We start from the raw sequence: 22,625 nt of genomic DNA on the forward strand, positions 1-22,625 counted from the left end.
GAAAGTTGCTTCCTATCTGTCTTTCTTTTCTCTTATTTATAGATATTATACCTTTGTTTAATCTCCACCTTGATACTGTCAACAAATTACAGTGAGATATAATTCCCATGTTTGTAATTAGGATTCAAACTTGTTAATAATAGCTTTATAATATTTTTAGATTGCTTTTCCAAGACTCCTGGTAGCAATACTTCACTTTTAAGTTATAATTATATTTCACTGGAAATGTCTTTCTTCTTTACAAGGGCTATTTTCTTATTTTTTAGGAGTGTTTCAAAACATGTTTGATTATGTTGTTTTTTTTATTTTACTTAAAAAGGTTAAGAAGTCAGCTTTTAGAATGCATATATTTTTAATTTGCTTATAGAATGCAGACATTCATTGTCAAAATGTAAGAATTTTAGATTTTAAGTTTCAGTATTCATAAAACAGAAAAGGATACTTTCATCATCTACATTTATTAGCTGAATCAATTTTAAGATTGAGATAATTACAACTATTGAAGAGGTCTAATGGAGCATTGTTTTATTATTTATTGTTAAGATAGAAAAGGCAGAAAAATAAAAAATGTAAGTTGTCTATAGGGAGTAAACAAGATGGGAGGCATAGGTTAATTTTTATGGTCCAAAGGAAGATTAAGGGTTACTAGTCATTGATTATGAAGAGTAGAAATTGCCGTCAGTCATGATTAGTGAAAAGAACCAGAAAATATGAAATCTCCCCTTCATTTCGTTGCAATCTATATGTTAGTTTCAGTCTAGCTCCCATGAATTCAAAAATTTCTGAGTCTATCTCAAAAGATGTCCTGTGGTAGACGTAGGGGAAGAAAAATTACTTCCTCTATTATTCTCTTAGCTTCTGTGACTGGGAACTGTGAATTAAACTGACAAAAGAAAGGTTAATAAGAGAAAAAGCATACAAATTTTATTTGATGCTAATTTTTGCATGTACAAGGAGTCATTCAGTGAAACGAAGTGAAGACTTGGGTAAAGACCTGAAGAAGAAATTAGACCTGGAAGAGTTATATGCCATTTTAACAAAGCATGAGTTGTGGAGACCTCACTAGGCAAAGAAAAGGGGTTGGGGATTTTACAGGCTGTAAATTATGGGAAGATAAATACATGCTGTAAATTAATTGAAGATAATGGTTATTTTTGTAAGATTTCGTTTGTGTGGATTCATCTTGGTGCTTTCTTCTTCTCTGGTGATAAAGTTTTTCCTTTCAGGACTGAGAGAGGGGGACACTTTCATGAAAGGAAATGTATGCTCTGCTATTCTTTAGATAGATGAGCTTTTCCTATGTCTGTCGTTTCTCAATTGCTTTCAACTCAGAATAATCCTATGCCAATGAGGCATATTTTGGGATGACATAGTTCTATATTGAGAATTATAACTATAACTAGACAGGAAGCTGAAAAATTTTCTGCATAGATGTTCAGACTTGGGAAACTGCCCCAATAGGTCATGTTAGAAGATCTCACCAGGTTTCTGTTTGCAGAATCAGAAAGTGCTGAGTTATGTCCTTGTGAAAGAGAGTTATAGCCAATGTTGGTTATAAAACTTGAACTTTACTAGAAACCTATGGTTGGCTCTGAAATTATTATAGTTAGTGAGGCTGATCAGGAATGGAGAGAAGGAAGGATGGATAGGAGACAGGCAAACTGACACACCCAACACAAAATAGAGGTGCTGGGTGGACTTGGGGATAGTAATTCAAATAGGAATTAGTATAACAATATTAGATGACTGCCAAGTAAGATCTGTATAGGTGAGGGAGGCTGGGGATACTGAGTTCCTAATTCTTGACCAGAGTTATTTCCATTGTTAAAAGAAAAACTTTATCTGAATTAATTTTAAGGGAGTTTAATTAAGCAATGAACAATTCACAAATTGGGCAGCCTACAGAATCACAGCAGATTCAGAGACTCCAGCACAGCCACCTGGTGGAAGATTTATAGAGAAAAAAAGGAAAATGACATGCTGAAATTGGAAGTGAGGTACAGAATAACTGCACTGATTACAGGTTGGTCTTTGCCTTATTTGAATACCATTTGAACACTCAGGGGTGTATAAATGGTTGAAATACAGCCACTGGGATTGGACAAGACTCAGCTATTGTTACAGGTGCATACTCCTAAATAAGGTTTTTAATCTTCTCTACCTATTAAGTTAGGTTGCAGTTCATTCACAGGGACTCAAATATAGAAGTATGAAGTCCTTTTCACACCATATTTAGTTTGCTTTAATACTTTCCTGAGTATAAATTTAAATTTAATTAAATTTATGTTTTTAAATTCATAGCCTAAGGCTTCAAAGATTAGTTGATATCAATTACCTTTGGTTGCAAAACAAACCATTTCAGAATTCAGTGACTTAAAATAACTGCTTATTTATTCTACTATTTTTGGGCTAGCTATGTAGTTCTTCTGGTCTGTGTTAGCTCTTCAATTTCTGTAACCAGCTGCTGGGTCAGATGATGGCTGGATGATCCAGGATGGCCTCTCTCATATGCCTGGCAGTTGGTAGACTATATGCTGAGTAACCAGGCCACAAGTCGGTAATTATCCAGTAGGGTACCTTGGGATGTTCTCAGGGTTCCACATGAGCACTGGCCTAATATGTGAAGATATTTTATAAATCTCTTCTTGCACAGCAATTGCTAATGTCTCATTGGTCATGGAAAGTCACATGGCCATGTCCAGATTCAAGGAATAGAGAAACAGACTCACTTACTGATTGGGAGGAACTTAAATGGGCTGCAAACATATATAGAGGGGAAGAATGTGTACCTTCTGCAATCCATGTAGTGGATAGGTTATTATTATCCTATTTACAGAAGATCCTAAATAATACATTAAAGTTTGGCCTTACTTTTAAAACTCATTTTTTTTTGTTTTATCTGTTGTGTTTCTTGAAAATCAGTAGATTATGATAATCATATCTGGTTTATCCATGAGCTATAAAATAATTTATATGTGATGGTGAAGCAATAAAATGAGATAGGATAGGATTATTTAATAGGAAAAAGAAATAACAGAAGTATGAAAACTATGAAACTTTGTCTAAACATTATTAACTTTTTAAGATTTTTATAAAGTAGAATTTGCAATGTAAAGTTCTGTACTTTTCTGACATAGATGTAATGGCATTAGATTGATTCTGTTATCTTCAAGAGTAGAACTGTTTAAACATGTAGCTCAAATAATGCTGATTTTTTTTTTCTCACAAGTGTGTCATGATTAGTTGTTATGAAACCAGTTTAATAACCCATGTTTTTGTGTAAAAAAAAAAAATTGGCTGAGGGCCGGGCGCGGTGGCTCACGCCTGTAATCACAGCACTCTGGGAGGCCGAGGCGGGTGGATCACGAGGTCAAGAGATCGAGACCATCCTGGTCAACACGGTGAAACCCTGTCTCTACTAAAAATACAAAAAATTAGCTGGGCACAGTGGTGCATGACTGTAATCCCAGCTACTCAGGAGGCTGAGGCAGGAGAATTGCCTGAACCCAGGAGTCGGAGGTTGCAGTAAGCCAAGATCACGCCATTGCACTCCAGCCTGGGTAACAAGAGCGAAACTCCGCCTCAAAAAATAAATAAATAAATAAATAAATAAATTGGCTGAATTTTTTTTTTTTTTGGAGTTTTGTCTTGAATGAGATAAGTTGTAAGTGACAATAAGGGGAAAAATATCTTGAGATAGTGTTAGATGCAGCATTTTTCATAGGAAATAATAGAAGAAAGTATACATGTTAGAACTTTCCTTTTGAGAGATTTGCGGCAGGAAATGAGCAGATAAAATCAATGCATTGTGAATTATCAATAGGTCTTTGAGGGGCTGGATGATTAATTCGGAATGTCTAAGAAAACGGTAGAGCCCCTATGGAAATAAGCAAGTATGCAAGTGAATTCAAGGTTCCCCTTTAAAAGTGATTATAGGGGCCGGGCGTGGTGGCTCAAGCCTGTAATCCCAGCACTTTGGGAGGCTGAGGCGGGTGAATCATGAGGTCAAGATATCGAGACCATCCTGGTTAACATGGTGAAACCCCATCTCTACTAAAACTACAAAAAATTAGCTGGGCATGGTGGCTCGTGCCTTTAATCCCAGCTACTTAGAAGGCTGAGGCAGAAGAATTACCTGAACCTAGGAGGTGGAGGTTGCGGTGAGCCGAGAATGCGCCATTGAACTCCATCCTGGGTAACAAGAGCGAAACTCTGTCTCAAAAAAAAAAAAAAAAAAAGTGATTATAATTTGCAGGGATGAAGTGACCTGGTATTATTTGAAAAGGCAAAATATTTTAATTTATATAGTTACTAAAATGTATATGAAAATCTTGGGATTTTTGGACTTAAATGCAAGAATAAACAAAGATTACCAGAAATAAATACATTTTATTTACGTATTCAATCCACTATTGTTAGCTTTTCAGTATATCTGGTTCAATAGGGAGAGAGAGAGAAAATATTAAAATAACTCGTACTAAAAAAACTCATGTGGATATAAGTTTCCCAGGACAGAAATCCCTTTACAGATTGTTTTCTTAGTTGAGTTTTAGTTACATAGCTTTAAGAGTGACATAATTAAAAATGAGATTATATACCAAATCTTTTCCCGGTTAGGCTTTTTTGCAACACCTAGTATAGCATAGTATGTGGTTTAGATTGTCATTCTTGCCATATTCAATTGAATACTTTTAGTTGTCTAAACCTTATTAACATTTTAAGATTTTTATAAAGTAGAGTTTGCAATGTATAGTTCTGTACTTTACTGACATGTAAAAGCATGTCAGGGACATGTAGCTAAAGCTGTGTTATCCTCTACCCACATGTAACTACATCCCATGATTCCTTTTCGTTTCCTTGGACAATTGAAACCCAGCTGTCGTTCTTCTGCTTTTCCTCTTCTCTCAGAAATCTTTCTGATGATTTCATTATTTATATTGATGCCTTAGTTCATTTCTCAGTCTTCCCTGAATTTTCAGTAACACCTTTTGACTCTATTGTTCTTTGTTTTACTTTCCACTATAGTTGAAATTAAGCCTGGATCTCATCACTTGTTGTCACTAATCCACCCGAAATTCTTGAACTTAGTGTTCCTTCTCTTTGAAGAAAATCTGTCAATTAGCCTGCTATTTTCTTTACCTGCACCCTGTAATTACTATTCTGAATTTCTCACATCACATTTCATTTAATTCTGTGATGACCATGTTCAGTTTTTTAAATACCAAATATAAGACATTTAATGCTGTTCTTACCACTTTCCTATACTATAAAATGTTACTTTCTATATTTCCTATTTCTGACTATTCACATGCTGTTCCTGAAGAAACTTTATTTCTACTGATGGGCATATTTTCCTCATTCTTTCCTTCTATAAATCAATATAATGATTTATACTGAGATCTTCATTATTTACTATTTCACCAAGTTCAAATTTCCTAATTTATCTCCTCACAAATGGACCAGTGTGAAATCTCTAGACATTTATGAAACATTCCTATTGTATATGTTAATATCAACTCACAAGTTACATGCTGAAGTTATTTTCCCACCTCAAGTTGGAACCCCTGCTATTTTCAGTAATAAAATTATTACTTTTCTTCCCCATCAGGATCCAACCTCACTATTATTGTTGTTATAATAATTATTGTTATTTAAAATTTTTATTTTTTCTCTCTCTTCCCCTGTATCCCCTGAGCCGTTTATTCACTAAGTACTTTTCTTAACCATCGTCACCATTATAGGCCAGATTTTCATTCATTTATTACTGAATAATTGCTAGCCTTCTATTTCCTTTCCCTGCCTTGATTTTCTATATATTACAAACAACATTTTCATTGAGTTACTTCCTAAAACACTGGTTTCTATTTTCTGCACCTCAAATTATAAAGCATGTACCTCCTTTCCAGGTTTTATGTAGAATCAAACTAGTTGATCCTTCGCACCACAAATCTCTCTCCTATGTTAATCCACCCTTTCCTCTAGTCCTACTCAGATACTTTTTATCTTAAAAACATACTATGTTCTTTCTTAACCATATGTTTACTCCTGTAGCTGATCTTGAATAGAAAGGATTTTATGGCCTTCCCAGTGGTCTATATTTTGGAGCCTCTGTAAAATTTAGTCCAAATTCTTTAACACCATGAAGCTCAGTTTTTCCTAGCACTGCAGCCCACAGTGATGTCCCTCTTTTGAAACCATTCAGAACTTGTCATGTGTGCTGAATATCTTTATCACTTCCTTATTTACTACCTCCTGCATGCTTACCCCTTGTTTCATTTTTATCTTTAAGATCTCCCCAAAGATATCTCAAGTGGTTCTAGACAGGGTCCCTTGGATATACTTTTTTTCTGTATCTCTTCTAATCAAAAATAGAAGTTGTCACTTAGTAGATAATTTTTAAAATAACTTCATTATGAATTCACTAGGTGACAGCTATATAATTAGGTTGTTAGGGAACTTTTCTTAAAGCTCCATTTGCAGAGTAAATGCAATTCTTTGACTTGCATTCTTTATTTGGTTGGACAGAGCTGTTCACTGAGGGAGGGAATGTCAACCTCTGTGAGAAAGTTTTAACTACAGAATATTGATTAAAAGCAAGAATTCTAGATTCAGGATCTCTATCTAGATTCAACCCAGCCTCTTTTCTCCTGTTCACCCAGTTACAAGCTGTGTCTGTGGGTAAATTATTCAACTTCTCCTTGCCTCAGTTTTTCCTTTTAGAAATAAGGATTATGTTAATAGCAATATCAGAAGCATGATAATACCCAAGTTAATAAATTCTGGTTAGGGCATTGCCCAGGACTTAGAAATAAATTGGTATAAACAATTTTGAGTCTTTATCTTTACTGATCCATTTTCTGAAAGCTATTTATAACTACAAATTAATAGAATCTAGCCAGCATGTAAAACGACCACCATAGCATACCAAGACTTTGAAGAACGGATATACTTGCTGTCTTCAAACTTACAAATACTGTAATGAAGAAAGTATAGGGGCCTTCTCCTTAGGGAAATGAGAAGGATTTAGGACTCCAGAGTTCTTCACTTATCTCACAGTGTTTGTTGAACATTTGCATGTGACTGATACAAGCTATGGACACTATAGAAAATTTTTAAAAGATTACATGAAGGAAGCAATGCATGCTTTAACAATAGAATATGCATGTATGACTAGCAAAAGTAAGGCGGTGAAGAAAAGACAATAGAAAGGGTTATATTCAAGATGAGAAAATATATTCCTGTGTTAGAAGCATTAGATTTTTCAAAGATCCAAACACTTATCTGTCTCCACCCCCTTGCATCTTGGGGCCAGATTATAACTTATCTTAGCTAGCATGCCAATACAGAGACAATAAGAGCCTACAAATTAAATTAAAAATAAAAAACAGATGTTAGTAAATGAGTATGCATAAGAAATACAAGAATGTCTGTATCATGTAATAAAGCAATTTTAGGCCGGGCGCAGTGGCTCAAGCCTGTAATCCCAGCACTTTGTGAGGCCAAGGTGGGTGGATCATGAAGTCAAGAGATCGAGACAATCCAGGTCAACATGGTGAAACCCCGTCTCTACTAAAACTACAAAAAATTAGCTGGACATGGTGGTGCGTGCCTGTAATCCCAGCTACTCGGGAGGCTGAGGCAGGAGAATTGCCTGAACCCAGGAGGCGCTGAGATTGCGCCATTGCACTCTGGGCTGGATAACAAGAGTGAAACTCTGTCTTAAAAAAAAAAAAGCAATTTTAATAAGTTTCTTTTGCCTCATCTCTTTTGAACCTGCAGGATAATAGAAATGTATATGTGTATGTGTAGAATGATAGCTAAGAACAAAATTTATCTGTAATCTATAAATATCTGAAAATGGCAAAACTTTATAGGGTGTAAAGTTCTCTATTTTTGTTATATTCACAAAACTGTGATTTGGACTAGACATTGTGAGATGAATTGGCAAGGCAGGTCATTTGATGGTGTATCCTACATGCTTAGAATGGCAGGAGGGCTTAGGTCTGGAACAGCAAGTAACTGTGAAAATGCCTGTTGGTTGTACTTAGTCTGATAAATAATACAGAGAACTGAGATGAGTCACCATTTGAAAGACATCTATATTAACCATCCTTCTCTGCCAATGTTAGAAAACAGAGTTCAATGAGACGAAGAACATTTGTTTCAAAATTAATAAAAAAGAAACAATTTTCTAAGTAATTTTTCACCAGGATGGCATGAGTCATGTGTTTTTACATAGAAACCACATTCAGTAATTGATTAAATACCTCTTATGTAGCATGAGACATTTACTTATAACTTATTTTATAGATTCCATAATTTTTTCTCACTCATTTACCTCTATTCGTATTATGAAAATATATATTCAGAATGCAAGGGAGAAAATTTGAAAAGTAGCGATATTTTAGATTGATACTGGTATGTATTTGGTTGGTGCAAAAGTAATTGTGGCATTCGCCATAGAAAGTAATGGCATGTCATGTGGCCCACAACATCCAGGGTGCTGAGCTGCCAGCAGCCAGCATGGACCTTCAGGCTGCCCAGGCTGAGGAGCAGGGGGCTACGGAGCCGTCTGGGGGCCCGCTGCTGCTGAGCTCACAGAAAGCACCTCGCAGCTTTGCTGCCGCTGACTACTGTCAGGAGAGAGACTGAGAAGCCTATGTATTGACTAGCAGTTGGAGCACAGAGCGTCCTAATGACAGTCCAGCCCGGGGTGAGGGGAACCATTCTGAAAAGGAAGGGTTTGCTGTGCTGTGGATGAAGAGGACTCTGATGGAGAACTGAATCCCTGGGAGCTGTCAGAGGGAACAAACTGTCCACCCAAGGAACAGCCTGGCAATTTTTTTTAATGAGGACTGGGACTTGGAGTTGAAAGGAGATCAAGGGAATCTATATGATGCTAATGACATCCAGGAGAGAATTTCTCAAGATCTCAAACCTTGAATCAGCTGTGCCCCACAAGAAGACATGATCTATGACCCCAGCTGGTACCATCCACCTCCACTGACAACCCATTATTCCAAGATGGCCTATGAAACAGGACAGTTTGATGATGCCAAAGACTGAGTGTGGAGCTTTCTGCCTTGTGCGTGGGCAGACCTCCAGATCGAGATCTCTTTTTCTGTCTTGCAGGTGAAAAGTCATATCTGAGAAAACGTTTCCAGGGATCCCTAGTCTGGGGTACACAGACCAGTGTTCAATGAGGCCCCATTGTTCTCTCCAGTCTGTTGTTGTTCTTAATGGGCTCCTCCTTGGAATGTGTGTGTGTTTGTGTCTGTGACAAGAGGAGTTGTGTACTTTGTAAATAAAGATTTAAAAAAAGAAGAAGAAAAATAATGACAAAACCCGCAATTACTTTTGCATCAACCAAAACTGCCATTCTGAGTAGTATTCATGGCAAAACGTTTATTTATTTAAACAGCAGAAAGTGTAAAACAAGGGCTAAGTTTTCTACATGTACTTTAATGAGGGATTTTCTTTCTGTGTAATTTGCATACATGAGATACACAGATTGAGATATAAGGGAAGATCATGCTCATATTTTCTGAAATGTATATCTGAAGTAAACCATTTTAAATCAGATTTATTATATATCTACTCTGCTAAATGATTGCAGTTTATTGGATGGGCCATTCTGTTTTTTGCCTCAGGTTAAACATTGAATGTACTTTTTCCTTGATTCTATTTCACTTGGTTCACATTCTATACTTCAGGTTCAGTTAGCTCTTTCTTTCACCCACAGGATGTGCGCGTGCGCGCGCGTGCACACACACACACACACACACACACAGGTCTCAATCTAGAGAAAAGTGTGTACAAATGGAATGTACAAAGTAATAGAGAAAATCTCAGCAGCAGCAGAAATAGCCATGAGTTAGTGTGATACCAGTGTAATATGAGTACAAACAGAACTTTATAGGCATTCATAGTAAAGTGAAATCTCCAGCCAGGATGATGATGTCCTTGTTCCCATACTAGCATAATCTGTCCAGCTGCTTGTTCTCGAGGTCCAATAATGAGATGCAGACTGACTGGGAAAAGAAGAGTTTATTTCTGCAATCAGCAAGAATGTTGGGGTAACTCACCAGACCAACTCAAAGTTAGAAATATTTCTCTGGTGCACATATACATTTAAAGCTCCATGCCTACATGTGGGAGCGTGCCTATCAGCAGGATTGTTTCATTTAATCTCCGTCTAATATTTAACTAGGGTCTGGGGTCTGGAAAGCTTACTCTAGAGCCTTGAAAAGTTTCTTAAGTGGGCCCTGGAAGGAGGTGTATGTGTAAGAATGGTTTTATTATTGGATGAGACCTGGGGTGTCCAGTCTTTTGGTTTCCCTGGGCCATGTTGGAAGACCTGTCTTCAGGCATACATAAAATCTACTAACGCTAATGATAGCTGATGAGCTAAAACATGATTTTAAAAAAATCACGAAAAAAAACTCATAAAAAGTTTACCAATTTGTGTTGGGCTGCATTCAAAGCCATTGAACCTGCGGCTGCATTCAAAGCCACATATGGCCCATAGGCAGAGTGTTGGACAAGCTTGCTTTAGGGTCTGAGAAAACTCAGGTGGGATTGTAATGGGTTTGATTCCACATTCCAGCTCTCATACTCAGGCACCAGTTTCCTCAGTTCTTTAATGTTTGTGTATTTATCAGATTTATAGTGAGGGGCTAGTTGAAACTGACTGCTCTGGCTGCTAAAGGAAGCCTGACCTCCACGTTCTGACAAAGTCACAGTACAGAAGGGGTGATTTAATGTTTTTCTTGATTCTCAAAACACTGATTGTACTAATTATGTTTTAACTTCACTCTCCACTTACTTGTAAAAAACAATGTATATTAGTATATAAACATATGTCACTAGTTTATTAATATACAACATTCATTCATTTAAATTTAAGAATGCTAAAGATGTTAGGAAGAGGAAAGTATAAAACTTGCCCTAAAAATAATTCTACTTTTGCATTGACCAGACAGATAAACAGAGAACAAACAAACAAAAATATTTGTTATGAGCTGAATTGTGATCCTCTAAATTCATATGTTGAAGTTCCAGCTCTCAGTACTTCAGCATGTGAGTGTATGTGGAAATAGGACCTTTAGCAAGATAATTAAGGTAAAATGAAATCATAATGGGTGGACTTGAATCTAATATGACTAGTGTCCTTATAATAGGAGGAAATTAGAACATAGGCAAGAGAGACCAAAGGAGAAACCAGTGAGGACACAAGAAGGCAGCCTTCTGCAAGCAAAAGAGAGAGGCCTGCCGGGTGCAGTGGCTCATGCCTGTAATTCCAGCTCTTTTGGAGGCTGAGGAGGGTGTATCAGCAAAAGGCTGAGGTTAGGAGTCCAAGACTAGCCTGGCCACCATGGTGAAACCCATTTCTACAAAAATACAAAATTACCTGGGCATGATGGTGGATGCCTGTAATCTCAGCTAATCAGGAGGTTGAGGTGGGAGAATTGCTTGAACCTGGGAGACAAAGGTTGCAGTGAACAGAGATTGTTCCATTACACTCCAGCCTGCGTGGGCAACGGAGAGAGACTTCATCTCAAAAAAGAAAAGAAAAAAGAGATAGTGAGGCCTCACTTGCCAATGCCTTGGTTTTAGACTTGCGGCCTTCAGAACTTTAAGAAATGACATTTCTGTTGTTTAAGCAACCCCGTCGCTGATTTGTTATGGCTTTCCTAGCAAACAGATTCAATATTCAAAGTCAGGGATGAGTGAATTATTTTTGGAGGAAAATATGTAGGTTGAATTGGCATTAGTTTTATGTAGAATACTTTCATTTGCTTACTTAGGTGGAAGAAATGCCTTGTCCAGTCTTTATACTAACATGTTCTGAGGTTTTAAAAGCATTAAAATCTATACTGATTTTGAAAGTCTCATAGATAAGAAATAAACACTATAATCTAAATATGGAATTTGGGAACATGAATCCTTCTAACAAATATCTCCTAAAATTACATATACATTTTACTAGCTTCCTAATTCAAAGGAAAGATATTTTATGAGAGAAAAAGCATATAAACACACATATCTACATATATAATCCCACAATTTCCTTTACCATCATCTTAAAACTCCTTCCATACCTGTCCACACAATTTTTAATGAATGTCTTTTTTTTTCTTATAGGCAAAAAATAGAAGTGTTCAGTAAATTTCTTTGTTTGACTCAGGTCCACTTGGATAATTAATTGAATTCATTGGACTATGGTGATTAAGAATCTAGACTCTAAAATCAGATTCCTTGGGTTCAAATTGTGGCTCTGCTTTTTACTATTTGTGCGACCTCCTCTGCAAATTATTAAGCACTACATGTCCTAGCTTTCTTACTGTAAAGTGGGGTAATATTACCTTTCACAACATAGCAAGTGCACAAAACAATGCCACTCATCCTCCCTCACGTGTGTATATGTGTTCAATTAATGTTGCCTTTTTTTTTTTTGAGGCAGAGTTTTGCTTTTGTTGCTAAGGGTGGAGTGTGATGGCACAATCTCAGCTCACTGCAACCTCCACCTCCCAGATTCTAAAGATTCTCCTGCCTCAGCCTCATGAGTAGCTGGGATTACAGGCACCTACCACCATGCCCAGCTAATTTTTTGTATTTGTAGTAAGGACGGGGTTTTACCATGTTGACCAGGCTAGTCTCAAACTCCTGACCTCAGGTGTTCCACCCACCTCAGCCTCCCGAAGTTCTGGGATTACAGGCATGAGGCACAGTGCCCAGCCTAATGTTGGAGATTACCTTTGTGTACACCCATTTTCATCTACTTCCATCTTTTCATTGTTGAGAAAGTGTCCTTTCAAATCTAAATCTTATTTCTATGCCATTGACACCGTTGTGTATGTTTCTTTCTCTCTCTCTGTCCAGTAAGTCTCCTACTGCAAAAATGCTCATTCCTTCTCTGTTCTAAAAAATATACCTATAAACAAATTTCTCTCCTTCCTGGATCCCATTGTCCTCTCCATCTTTCCCTTTGCCACCAAGTTTTTTGAACAAGTAATCTATACCCGCTGACTCTTTTCACTCCTTAAATCATTGCAATCTTTCCTGAACTTCCTCGTTCTTCTGATAACAGACTCGGAAGACTCTGGTTGACAAAGACAGTGACCTCATTTCTGTGGAAATTGTTGACTACCTTCTACTTTTCAAAACATATTTCTCCTTGCAGTCCTCTGACAGTTTCATCTGGTTCTCCTAGTTCTCTCTCTTGTATAAATATCTTTGCCAATCTCTATTGACAGGGCTGCTTTTCTTCCCTAAGAAGTGGCAGTATCGTAGACTGTATTCTGTTTACCAAAAATAAATTGTGATGATTGTTCATTTTTTTGGCACATTGATATTTTGATATGAATAACATGTTTTGGAAAAACTGAAGAGTTAAAATGTTGTTTCCTGCATCTCTATTGTTTATTATAGTATTTGGCACATAGTAGGTGCACAATAAATATTTGGTACATAGTTTGATTTTTTGTTCCTGTGGCATTTCACATCTTAAAATCTTTATAAGCAAAAAGAAATATCCTATAATACAAGGGAGAAGGTCATTTATTGATGAATATCTGGAACTGTAAGTTAAATGAATAGAAATCTATCTATACTTTTTAAACAATATTAGCTAGAATTATATTTAAGAATCCAAATATCATATACATAAGAGTAACTTTCTCCTGTTCTTAATTTGAAATGCCAGCGTCTATTTAAATTCAAAAAAGTCAAACTTGTAATGAAACCTGCAAACTTATTTTATAAAAGGAAATTATCAAAACGCCTACCTTTATGATTGCATGCCTTGCAGTCTTATGGGAAAATCTCTTGGAAGGCAATAAACACTCATTAATGTGTTGATATTTTTTTAAAAAGTATTCTAAAGCATGGGGCTTAAATTTATGAATCAACAGTCAGATTTTAACAGCAGGATTATCCAAGAAATATCTCTTATTTTTAAAGCATGTGGTTTTGAAACCTATGGATTGAAGGTATTTTTTCCTGTATTAATAAAAAAAATATGCATTGTTACCTTATTTATCTTACCCAGGGCATATTTATTATATAATTACATGCTGTAGGAAACAAACTGTATTCCTACACTTTTACCTGACGTAAATTAGCTATAGCTATTGTAGGTCAAGAAAAATTTCTATACTTGTGAACTCTGGATTAACTCCTATCCAGGAATGTTCCAATAACACTGGCTATTGTTTATGTGAAAATAAGTCCTTAGTTTTAAATTTAATAAGTTTTATTGTCAAAAGCCTTTTAGATATATTGTATTAATTCTAAATTTCCTCATGACATTTTTCACAGCTTGACATAAAAAGATCAGCCTCTCTGTATTTTTTTAAAATCAATCATACTAACTTGTGTCAGAGTCACTGAGACATTTAAGTAGCAATGGATAATCAGAGTGGAATACAGCCTCATGTTTACCTAATTTTAAGCAGCTTTTTAAGGCAATTACAATATATGTACATATATATGTGTATATACACACACACACACACACACACACATCTATCTATCTGTCTATATTACTTTATAGACACAGGGTCTTGTTCTGTTTCCCAGGCTGGAGTGTGGTGCTGCAATCATAGTGCACTGCAGCCTGAAACTCTTGCGCTAAAGCAATTTTTTCTCCTCAGTTTCTCGAGTAGCTGGGACCATAGGAGTACCACAACACCCAGCTATTTAAAAAAAAAAAAAGTGTAGAGATGAAATCTCACTATGTCACCCAGAGTAAAACATTTTGTTAAAATATGTGATAATTAAAGACTATTTGGTAACTTTCAGCACCTGGGGATTTGTATAAAATAAATATAATTTAATTTGAAATGATATAACTTAATCAAATGTACTTTATGGAGGCAATGCTTATTTTTAATTTTTAGTCACATTTTAGTTGAATTATTCACTTATTGTTTTTGGCATAAATTAACTTAAAATGCATTTTTGGCACATGGTTACAACTTTATTTATTAGCATTCTGCTATTCTAAGTGTGCTGGTTAGTTTTATATGTCAACTTGCCTAGTCTTTAATCAGTTACTCAATAAAACACTAACCTAAATAGTGCTGCAAAAGTACTTGTAGATGTGATCAAGTCTACAATCAGGTGACTTTAAATAAGGAAATTGTCCTGGATTAGGTAATTTGGATGGGCTCAATGATATTTACAGGGTTCTTATAACAAGGAGACATAATAGTCAAAAGGCAGTGAGAAAAAGTGATGTGATGATAAAAGCAGAGATTAGAGTTAAGTGACCACAAGCCAAATAATATTATCAGCCTTTGGAAGCCATAAGATATAAAGAGCAGATTCTCTCCCAGAGTCTCTAGAAGGAAGCAGCTCTGGTGACATCTTGATTGTCAGACTGAACCTCTTCAACTGTGAGATGATTTGTGTTATATAAAACCGCTAAGTAATTTGTTGTAGCAGCATGAAAAAACAAATAGAAATTTGATGTCCTGGAAGTGAAGTGTTGTAACAGATATCTATGAGAAGAGTGAAACTAATCAAAATATATAAAGAGGTTTATTCTGAGCCAAACTGAGTGACCGTGGTCAGAGGCACAGTCTCAGGAGGTCCAGAGTACACGTGCCCCAGGTGGGTGTGTTACAGCATGGTTTTATACATTTTAGGGAGACATAAGGCATTAGTCAATACATGTGAAGCATACATTAGTTCACTTGGGAAAGGCAAGGCAACTAAAACTGGGTAGTTATAGGTCACTGGTGTATTCAAATTTCTTATTGGCAATTTGTTGAAAGAGTTCAGTTATTATCTAAAGATATAGAATCAATAAAAAGTAGAGTCTGGGTTACGACAAGGACTTGTGGAGACCAAGGTCCTTATTGTGTGGATGGAGTTTCATAGGTGGCTACCCTTAGAGATAGTAGATGACAAATATGTCCTATTCAGACCTTTAAAAGGTGCTTGACTCTCAGTAAATGTCTTTGAGATTAGGAGCGCCTGAACAGAGAAAGAGCTAGTTGTTATTAGAGGTTTGCAGGGCCATTCCAAAATATGTAAAAGAAATATATTTCAGGCATGGTTCATCCCGATAATCCTAGCACTGTGGGAGGCCGAGGCAGGTGGATCACCTGAGGTCAGGAGTTGAAGACCAGCCTGGCCAACATAGTGAAACCCCCTCTCTACTAAAAGTACAAAAAAGTAGCCAGGCATGGTGGTGGGTGCCTGTAATCTCAGCTTCTTGGGAGGCCGGGGCAAAAGAATCACTTGGCCCTGGGAGGGAGAGTTTGCAGTGAGCCAAGATGGTGCCATTGCATTACAGCCTAGGTGACAAGAGTGAAACTCCATCTAGAAAGAGGGAAGGAAGGAAGGAAGGAAGGGAGGGAGGGAGGGAGGGAGGGAGGGAGGGAGGGAGGGAGGGAAAGAAAGAAAGAAAAAAGAGAGAGAAATATATTTCAGGTAAAACGTATTACTGGTTGGAGTTGGTATCTTACTGCTGTAAAGAGTCTCTTCTGTTAGTCTTAGGTTCCCTGTTTTGATGTTACTGCTGGTCAGTTATGTCTAACCTCCAAAAGGGAGAGGGTATAATGAGGTATGAATGGACCCTCCCTTTCTGTCATGGCCTGAATTAGTTTTTCAGGTTTCTTTGGAATTCCCTTGACCAAGATGGGGGTCCATTCCTTTGGATGGGGGCTTAGAATTTTATTTTTGGTTTGCACAAATACCTAAAAATCAGTAAATGGCTCTTAAATTGGGTACTGCATAGAGGATGGAAGAACTTTTAGGACTTGAATAGAATGTTTGTAGATATAGATGTTAAAATTCTTCTAATGGAGACTCAAAAATGAAAAGTATAGTAGAACAAATTGTATTATCTCAGAGAATACTTAAATCATTATAAATAAACTTTGTTGGAAATATGGACATGAAGAATGCTACTGATGAGGGCTCAGAAAGAAATGAATAGTATGTTATTGAAAACTAGAAAAAAGGCGATTAAGCACATTAAAAATACTATGAAATAAATGTAATCAAATTTTAAATGACATAATTTAATCAAATGTACTTTATAAAGGCAATGCTTATAATAACTAAATTCATTTCTAACATTATACATAGAGCAGGAGTTGTAAGCAATAAACTTAGATATTTAACTTTGTACATTTTCAACAAGATGTTGATGTGCTTTGGTTTCCTTCTTTCTGTGTATAGTAAAATGCGGAAATAAAAAGATAGATTGAAGGAAGAACTGATAAGCAAAAAGGGACCAGGACTTGATTATTTGGGAAATTCTCATTCTATCCAGATTGCAAATGACACTAAAATTAGAGGATTCCCTGTTAGGAAAGTGAATGGTTGGACAACTTTTTGTTAGAGCCTAAGAAGGAAGAGGAGCTGGAAGTATTTATTCACACAGAGAGCTCTCTGAAGTGATCAGTCATGTGACTTGTGGATCCTTTCTTCCATTTCAGCAGAAGCTAAAAATAAGGATGGAATTATCTTGGAATTACCTGTGTAGGGGCCTCTTGTTTAATGGTGCAAATTCCCATGATATACAAGAAGACCCACAAGGTTTTTGAGAATATTACAACAGCAGAAACATTGCCAGTTTAGACAGTAAGAGAAACAGAGTGGAGGAAACAGAAGGTTGTAAGACTCCCAGAGTTTTATAGGCAAGGAATAGGTTGGTAATTCTGTTTATCTGCAAACACTGAAAAAGGAAGAATGATTCAGACGGAAGAGTGAAAGGTAGGGAAGGCTGAGATTTGAGTCACAGAAAAATTTTCCCAAGCATTAACAATAAGTGGAGTTTACTCTGCTGGATTTCAGAATTGCTTGGAACTGGTGACACTTTTGTTTTCTTTTTTCTTTTTTTGTTTTTTTGAGAAGGAGTCTCATTCTTTCACCCAGGCTGGAGTGCAATGGTGAGATCTTGGCGCACTGCAACTCCTGCCTCCCGGGTTCCTATGTTGATCAGGGTAGTCTTGAACTCCTGACCTTGTGATCTACTTGCCTTGGCCTCCCCGAGGGCTGGGACTACATGCATGAGCCACTGTGCCCATGCTGATGACTTATTTTATCCTTCCATTTTCTCAATTTCTAAACAGAAATGTCTATAACTAGCATCCTATAATTGTCCCACATTGTATTTTGGGAACAGATATTTTCTAGTTTTACAGGTCCACAGATGGACAGGAATTTTGGACCAGGATAGATCATGCTCAGAATTTTAAACCTAGATGATTTAGTTGATAGAATTACAAATATTTGAGTTTATGGGATTAAAAGAGATTTTGGACTTGAATTGATGCTATTAATGATTTGAAACTTTTAAGGACCTTGGTATGGAATAAATTTATTTTGCACACTGAGCAAAATAAATCTTGGAGAGCCAAGCCAGAGAGAACTGCATTAGCCAAATGATGGCTCCCAAAGATACCCAGGTCCTATCACTGGAACCTGTGAATTTGTTACCTTACGTGATAAAAGGGAATTTGCTGCTGTAATTAATGACATTTAGATGGAAAAAACATCCCATATTATTTGAATGAGCCCAACTTAATCACAAGAATCCTTATAAAATAGAGCCAGAAAGATGAGAGATAGAGAGAAAAAATGTTAAGGATGAAAACAGATGTGGGAGTCAGGCTCCTGAAGGTGGAGGAAAAGCCCAAGGAATGTGCATGGATAAGACAAGACAACAGATTTTTTAAAATGAGCCCCCAAAAGAAATATGGGACTGCATATACCTTAGTTTTAGCCCAACAATACAGATTGTAGACTTCTGAACCTTTATAATTGTTAAATAATAAATGTGTGTTGTTTTAAGCCACGAAAGGGGTGATAATTTGTTATCACTACAATAAGAAACAAATCCACCAATTTATAAGTAGTTTTGTTTGTAATTCTAACATACTTTTATTAAAAACTGGCAGGCCCGCTATATGATAGAAACCTGTTTAAAGCATTTTACTGATTTAGTTATTTATGTTAATATGTAAATAACATAGCTACATTTTCAGTTTCTGAATCTTCAGCCATAGTCATTATGTATTGACCTCAAATATTATTTATTGACTTCCCACCCCCATTTTCAATCCTTTTCTTATCCTAATATATCATGATTATATCAAGACACATATTCTGCACAAAAGTAATATTGGAATATTCCTTCACCATTATCCTAGGGATTCTCTTTGCCTTAATTTGTACTGTATTGCTCTTATATATTTTTTGTATCTCGATGTCTTATTTTTAAAAAAAGATTAACCATAACATTGGTTTCTGAATTCAGAGAACCTATGTGTTACCCTTCAGGGAATAAATATCCAATCTTCTCTATATAGGATCCTCTGCAGGGTCTAGCGTTATAAAACATAAAGAGGATCTCGGGATCTTACTGCCTCCTAACTGGATCTTCCACCTATTCTTCTAGTTCTAGCATTTACATTATCTCTATTTCTATAAGTATCCATTACTTATAAATTTATTAGGTTTGGGAAGTGGATATTTTCCACTTTTTCTTTATCTTACCATTTAGAGTTATGGAGGCTGTTAAATCAGTAACTACTTGACCACCTTTCTCTCTTCTTTTGTCAATATTTTTTCCAATTTTCTTTGTGCTTTGGGGTCATGACTTCAAACACAAATTCCTTTAATGTAATTTTAGTAATATTTTAGTTAAGTTTCAAGAAGGAATGGATATAAATGCAAACCGTTTTATACTCTTAATTTAAAGTCCCTTTGAATACATTTAACATAAATCGGGTGCTTAGTATCTTCTTGTTTCTATGTTAGCATTCTTCCATTTAAACATCTACCAGAGTCAGGTGGTATTATTAATTCCCATGGGAAAACATTCTTAGAGAGAATAGCCAAAGTCTGTGCCACTTCTGAAGTTTTGAGCCCAGACCCACTTAGAGCAAATATTTTAACATTAAGTAATATTACTCTTTCTTTTATTTCTAAGACCAATGGATGTTAAGATATTGTACTGTCTCTACAGGATTCAATGCAGGCAAAATATTTTAATTTTGTAATTGCTAAATATTATCTAATTAAGGAAAAGTATAGTAGGAATATGAATTACTATATGTGTGATTATCACTCTCTGAGTGAAATATTTTATAAGACATGGACAATTTGATACCATCTAAACAATTTTTAGGATAAAACTTTCTTAACTTTTAAACTCCAGCTCCTAAACTTATTTTATAATATTACACCAATAATAAACAATGAAAAGGAATCCCATGCTACGTTGGCAAAAAACAATTTATTCTGTATAAAAACAAATTGTCAGTAAAAGTAACAGTTACATACTACTTTGTTTCTAGCATATCTAGCACATGGTAGAAATTTCATGGTTGCTTACTGAATGTTAAGTGAAAAATGGTAATTAAATCCTGGAACATGATTAGTTTCCTTTGCACCTTCCATTTAATTTTCTCTTCCATGGATTCTTCTGTTTCTTTCTCTTTTTAAAACTCTTCTAGTTTATCATTACTTATTTTCAGAGCTTTTACAAAATCTTCCTAAATGGTTTTTCCTCCACTTGCTATTACCCATTCAAATATGGCTGTGTGACTTATAGAGCTGGAGACTCAATAAAGAATAAAGTTCACTTTGGGAGGCCAAGGTGTGTTAATCACGAGGTCAGGAGATCCAGGCCAACATGGTGAAACCCAGTCTTTTAATAAAACCACAAAAATTAGCTGGGTATGGTGGTGCATGCCTCAGATCCTAGCTACTCTGGAGGCTGAGGCAGGAGAATCACTTGAACCCAGTAAGCAGAGTTTACATTGATCTGAGATAGTGCCACTGCACTCCAGCCTGGCAACAGAATGACATTCCATCCCAATCAATCAATCAATCAATCAATAAAGTTGTTGGATTATTAACATGATATATTACTGTGTATAAAAAATAACACTTTTTGGTTTGTAAAAATATTGTCTTTACTGTCTCATTAAAAATTTTTATATCCCTATGGGAGACAGACAACTGGTATTAATATTTACTAATAAACAAATTTTAGAAAATTAAATCCCCACTAACATATCCATAGCTTACGAGTGACAAAGCAAGCACTTGAATGCGGATACCCTGATACTCAGTTCTCTTCTCTAAATGATACACTGAAATAATATTCCTATTCTAGACTCTTAGAAACCCTGGGCCTAAAACCTTCAGGCAAAGAAATCTCTTCATCTGCCATTCAAGGCTCTTCACAATAATCTTCCATTCCATTTTAATTTCTCATTCTTTCATTATCCCTTTGTTTTCACATCAATACCTTTAATATGTGTTTTTTAGTCCCGTATTTTAAATTTTCTCTCATGAGAGAACTTATCTGAAAAATTCATCTTTCTTATTTTTCCTTGTGTAGGGGCTGGTCAGTTACACAGACCCCTTTTTGTCATTCCCCATTGGCCCTAGTTTTTGTAAACTATTTGAACTTTATTTCTAAAACATATAGTGGTCAGATAAATATTGTATAGCAAATATAGAGGCATTAAAATGCTGACATAGGTTTATAACCAATTTCGGTGAATATATAAAGAAAATTTATGTTTCTTTTTATTTGTGGAATGCATGTTGAAGGAGGCTACTTACATGAACAATAGCAGATTCAGAAGACCAAATAGCTAACACTTAAAAACTATTTAAAATTGGTATGGATTTATGACCCTCTAAGCTGCATAACATCTCATTACAATCAGTGTGAGTCATGTTACAAAAACAAGATAACAGTAAGTCTCCATTGTTACATGAATTATGATTTTTTTACTTGAATTCAGATACCATTTCAAAAACACGATTTCAAGTAACAAAATAATACATAATATGTATATTATGTATTATTATATGTATTATATATATATGACCCTAAATATTATAATATTCTAAGCCACAAGAAGTCTTAATTTAATTTTCAGTTTTCAAGTGTATTGTTTAGGTCATTAAATACCTTATGAGTTTCTACTGTTGATGAAATACTACTCCCTAGTAAAGGAAACCTCCAAAAGAACACACTATAATTTCTGACTTCAGGAACTTTTGGAATTATTAAGTAGAAGAGAATTAGACAAGTTCATAAATAACTATTAAATAAGGCAGAATGTAATTAATATCTTACGGAGCAACAAAGCATATATTCTGAGAGAATGGAGAAATCCCTTTCAGCTCTGAGAGTCAGGCAAAAAGAAAAGATTAGACCTGAATTGTATGTGCTAAAGAGAGTAAAAAGATCTATGTAACTAGAAAAAGTGTTATGTACTGGAGGGAAAGGGAACACATGGATTTTGAAAGATACTCAAACAAAGGTCATAGGGTATTCAAATGTTTCCAGAGGACCAAAGATACTATTGTGTGTAGAGTAGAAAAATTATTTGAGGAAGGAACAAATTTTTAAAAATAAATCTAACAATACTATCCAAAGTGTATGGGAAGGGAGTAAACATTAGCAGTCATTCTAGCTTGAAACCTCAGCAAACCTAGGTATACATTCATATGTCAACTGCTCTTTAGGTAAACATTTGTTGTTTTCAGGGTAAATGAAACTTAAATGGTTCAACTTTATTGTGTGATGTCTCAGGGCGGCATTGAGGCCAAGGTTATCGTAGCTAAAAACCTAAATATAT

The 22,625-nt window shown here is 35.7% G+C and overlaps 1 protein-coding gene and 1 pseudogene across 4 annotated transcripts in view; both read left to right on the top strand.

Moving 5' to 3' along the window:
• LRP1B (LDL receptor related protein 1B) overlaps nucleotides 1-22,625 on the top strand; it is a 1,941,900-nt gene that overhangs the window by 1,482,069 nt on the left and 437,206 nt on the right. The window lies entirely within an intron of this gene.
• Nucleotides 7,996-9,333, top strand: LOC144576805 (coordinator of PRMT5 and differentiation stimulator pseudogene; annotated as a pseudogene).

This window comes from Callithrix jacchus, chromosome 6 (assembly GCF_049354715.1).
Source record: "Callithrix jacchus isolate 240 chromosome 6, calJac240_pri, whole genome shotgun sequence".
Classification (NCBI taxonomy): domain Eukaryota; kingdom Metazoa; phylum Chordata; class Mammalia; order Primates; family Cebidae; genus Callithrix; species Callithrix jacchus.